This window comes from Cucurbita moschata, unplaced genomic scaffold (assembly GCF_002738365.1).
Source record: "Cucurbita moschata cultivar Rifu unplaced genomic scaffold, Cmos_1.0 Cmo_Scf00595, whole genome shotgun sequence".
Taxonomy (NCBI): domain Eukaryota; kingdom Viridiplantae; phylum Streptophyta; class Magnoliopsida; order Cucurbitales; family Cucurbitaceae; genus Cucurbita; species Cucurbita moschata.
In genome coordinates this window covers 1-4,395 of record NW_019269111.1, presented here as the reverse complement: position 1 = coordinate 4,395, position 4,395 = coordinate 1, and the positions used below count along the sequence as shown (strand labels likewise).

The following is a 4,395-nucleotide window of genomic DNA, read 5'->3' as shown; positions in this document are numbered from 1 at the left end:
TATCGCTTCTCATGCAGTATCTGTTGATGATTATGGAGGAGAGGGAAGGAGAAGGACAAAAGCCACTGCAGTTAACGATGAGAATATCAATGTCATGAGGAGAGAGATGGGTTTTGGTTAAAAGATCATCCATGACAGGAAATAGCACCATATGGACTTCATTAATGGATTCCTGTTGATGGGTTTTGGGTGGAATGAAATGCAGAGCAGGAGGGAGACATGTTTCTTCACTCTGTCCAGAAGATTTGAGAGTCTTAGCCATGAAATTGAGACTCTCGCTGTCAAAAATACCCATCAACGTGGCATTTTCAAGGAAAAAAGAGAAGGGAATCCTGCAGAAGCTTGGTGGTCTAAGGCATGAGAAGTCAACTAAATAGACTGGACGAGGAGCCTTCAGGATGGAATGCTTAATGATGATGAAGACAACATAACAAGAAAGTAGGAGAAAGATATGACAAATGGGATTCCATCCTTTTAGGAAAATATAAGTTTTAACGAAAATTATGGGAATGAGAACGAAAAAGGTTTGAAGTTGGAAGAGAGTCCCGCGAAGATGTGCCAATAATTGTTTGGAATGGAGGATATTGTCGCCATGGCTGAACTTAGGAGCAGATTCCATTGATTGGTTATGGAGCAGAGGTGCGGTGGAGATGGAGAAATGGGAATCTGAATGGCATGCAGGTATGCACTTTGAGTTTGAAATGTACTGAGCTCTTACTGCATTATATATAGAAAATAAATGATAGTACTAAAAGCAGTAGGTGAAGAAAGAATAAACATATAATTGTAAAGTTACTATAGGGAAACCAGAGGGACCATAAAGGAGTTAGAGTCGAATCAACCTCGTCATTCACAAACTTGTTGGAGAGTAGAGCAGATCTAAAGTTCACTTAACCATTAAGTTTGTTTGCATGCATAGGGCTTGTTTAGTATAAATTCAATGCTTTGAGAAGCTATAGAAAGAATACTTAAATAGCAGAGGGTTCAACCGACAGCCTGAAGGTTTAAAAATGTTCATTCCCTCGTTAGTTGCCTTTATTTTTTTGTTGAAACATGTGTAGATTAGTAAACATCCAAATTTATCTGGTTAGCCTTTTGAATTCACTAGAAATTAAGCTTAAGTTTAATTTTAGTCATTGTACTAATCTCGGTGGAAATGACAAAAAAAATTTAATCAGTTTTTGCATTAACTGCGACCACTTGCTCAACCTTTATGTGAAATACATTTGAGTTGTATGAACTACAATTTGCTAGACAAGCACCCACTCATTCTTTATCTGTCGTTATATATAGTTAATGCTATCTGTCTATCTATTATCTCTCCCACTGCTCCTTAGTTAATATAGGTCTCCTTAGACGTTGCTCCTTTCATTTAAAAAGACAAGTTGACGCTCTCCATGGTCTCTTGGAGATGCAATAAATGTCACATTGCCCACTGGTCTCTTTAAAAAGAGATGGAGATTTGTGGTATATAGTCAGGATAACATTGTGTAAAGCTAACAAATGTCAAGATATTGTAGAAATATAGAGATATTTGTTATCCTCACCCATAGTATCAAGAATCTTGTGTTAGAGACTTAGTTGTATTAGTGGACCATAAGTGCCAAACAAGAGTAGTGAGCCTAAGAAACAATTGTAGATGATATCTTTTAACAAACATGGTCCGAGACAAGGATTGTTAAGAGTGCAATTAGTAGTTCACACCATCTATCCCATAATGCAACTTGTGGTTGAGCTATATTGAACAAATAGACACAAGTTTGCCCGTAAAAGAAGTAGAAGTTTATATCTACTAATGTTAAGCCTAATTCATTCCTAATACTTGAATTTAGTCAAAATCGTCACTTAGTCCAAGTTTACTTATCTTTCAGTATGACAACATGTGAGATCCCACATCTATTGGGGAGGAGAACGAAACACCCTTTACAAGGGCGTGGAATCTCTCCCTAGGAGATGCATTTTAAAAATCTTGAGGGAAGCCCGAAATAGAAAACCCAAAGAGGACAATATCTGCTAACGGTGGGCTTGGGCTATTACACAACCATTCTAATGCATTTTAACTGAAACCATGAATTATATCATTCATAGGTAGATATATGCATGTAAAAATTAATAAGCATATTGATTATATATAAAGTGTAATTATTCATCTCTATTATTTTTTCTATAGATTCATCTTTAATATTAATTATATATTTCTTCATTTGAAAAAAATCTAAAAACACCATTTACAATTTGGATGCAAAAGTTTAAGACATCTTAATGCTCAAATCTTTCCAAAAGAAACTCAATTGTTCAAATATTATAATATAATTAAAATTTTCAAAGAAACAAACGTAGTTGCCTAAAAGATATATATTTTTTTTATTGTGTGGATGATGGTTTAATAGATATAGTTGGGGAAGTGAGAAGTTGAGAAATTTATTTTTTCCACCAAAGGAGAGGTGGCCAATTAACTTGTGTGAGTCTAGTAGGAAATGGAAGTTATGGCTGATGTCCCCTACATAACGTGGAGGAATGGAGTGAATTCAATTAGGAATTTGACTCAGAAAATTTCTACAATTTATAGTACTACTCTAGTATAAATATTCTTATTTATTGTTTCATCGTACAATGTAATTTAAAAACGAAGAAGGATTCAACAATGTGAAAAGTTTAATAATGAAGTGTTTGAGTGAGCAACACAATGAGTTGAAAACCCTCTCTTTGTGCCCATTGAGAAGCAGAGACATTATTGAATGAAAGAGAGCTTAGGTCAGGTCAGCTGACCTATCTCCATTCTGGATCTCACCCTATTGGACTCCCTTAGTTCTGAGTCATCAATCCAATCCCTATTTTCTCCTTCAAATTCCTGTAAGCTGCATCAATGTGTTAGCTTTTAACATTAGGCTGGTATGGTAGGGGTTTTAAAATTTGTGATATGAGTAGCTCACCCCCACAAGTTTGATGTTCTCAAAACTTGGGTGATTCTAAACTCTCATTCAACTTTTCTATAAACCTCCTAGAAAGTAACACATGGAGGCTATATATGGCTTACCCGTAAAGCCTAAAATGATTGAAGTAATTCATGTGCTTTCTTCGTAGATATTAGTTTAAGGATGATTCTTGATATATTTGTATGTTTTTTTCCCTGAAAAGTTCTTAGACTCTTCTAAGACAGACAATTATCTAACCTCACAACATTTGATGTTCAGAAAACATAAGGTATGATATGTTATCATAAATAGAACCAAGTCTCCCTGACCTTCTTCCGCCGCTGCAAACCATCGCCTTCCTCCCCACAAATTGGTTCCCTCGCTGGTAAGCTGTTTATGTTTTTCTTTTGTTGTTGCAAGTCGTGTTATTTTTGACACCTTCGCAAGAATGATCTTCTCTTATGTTTTGTTTAATACCCTCACAAGGATGTTGAGATTATGTAGTAGCCCATATTCCTCTCTGCTCAACAGATTGGTCTTTAACCATAGAAATCTTTTGTTTGAGGATTTGGTTCTGGAAGTGTTGGAACTAAGTTCAAGGTAGATTTCGAGTTGATTTGAGTGGAGATCTCTTGTTTGAGGTGAGAATTTCTGTGTCATTCTCTATTCAGCTTTACTTTTGTTCTTGGTTTCATGCGTGAAACTGGATTTATGTTTTGTTGTTTAGGAGATGCTTTTATGAAGTTCTATGAATTGAATTTAGTCTAATACACCTTCCTACCTCGGTTGGAGAGTGAAACAAAACATTCTTTGTAATGGTGTGGAAACCTTTCCCTAACAGACATGTTTTAAAACTGTGAGTTTGATATTTAATGAAGCCAAAACAGACGATGCATACTAACAGTGAGATTGGGCTGTTATTAGACATGTTGATTTCCTTTTAATGGGTTAGACTATCAAATTAAAAGTGTTAAATTACACCACTAAATTACTATTCATTACCAAATACCATGCTTATTGGTTCAAATTTAAAGATGAAAGATATTAAATACCAATTTATTTCATATTACAATGGATATCTCTCAAATCTAAGCTTTCACTAATGTCCCAAAGTTCTGCAGCGTTAGGTTGATGGGCCTGAGATGGGATAATGATGGATTACTTGGGCCCATGGATCCTTCTTGGACTCTCCGGAAATGGGCCGGATGCATTCCCAGATCAAACTAACACATTTGGGCCCAGTACCCATCCCAATTTGCCAAACTTTGTCTCCTTTCTCAACTCGTTCTTTTGCTTCGAAGTACGCAAGTTCATACCACAATGCAGAGGAAGACTGGTTCCCAAATCTATGCAGAGTCATCAATGGCGCTTCCAAGTCTTTATCGTTGAGCTTCAGCACTTTCCCGATCGCCCTTATCACTGTACCCCCTGATACCGGCAAGCAAAAATGATTGATCACTGTCTTGAAATTGGGTATGTA

General features: G+C 36.1%; 1 long non-coding RNA gene across 2 annotated transcripts; it reads left to right on the top strand.

Moving 5' to 3' along the window:
* Positions 1–197: 197 nt before the first annotated feature.
* Positions 198–4,388, top strand: LOC111440629. 2 transcript variants are annotated; one of them, XR_002709983.1, is made up of 3 exons: positions 198–681; positions 3,195–3,556; positions 4,043–4,388. It is a non-coding gene; the product is annotated as an uncharacterized LOC111440629 (long non-coding RNA). The 2 variants fall into 2 exon arrangements; XR_002709984.1 differs by having other exon boundaries at positions 4,037–4,388.
* The last annotated feature ends 7 nt before the right edge of the window (positions 4,389–4,395 follow it).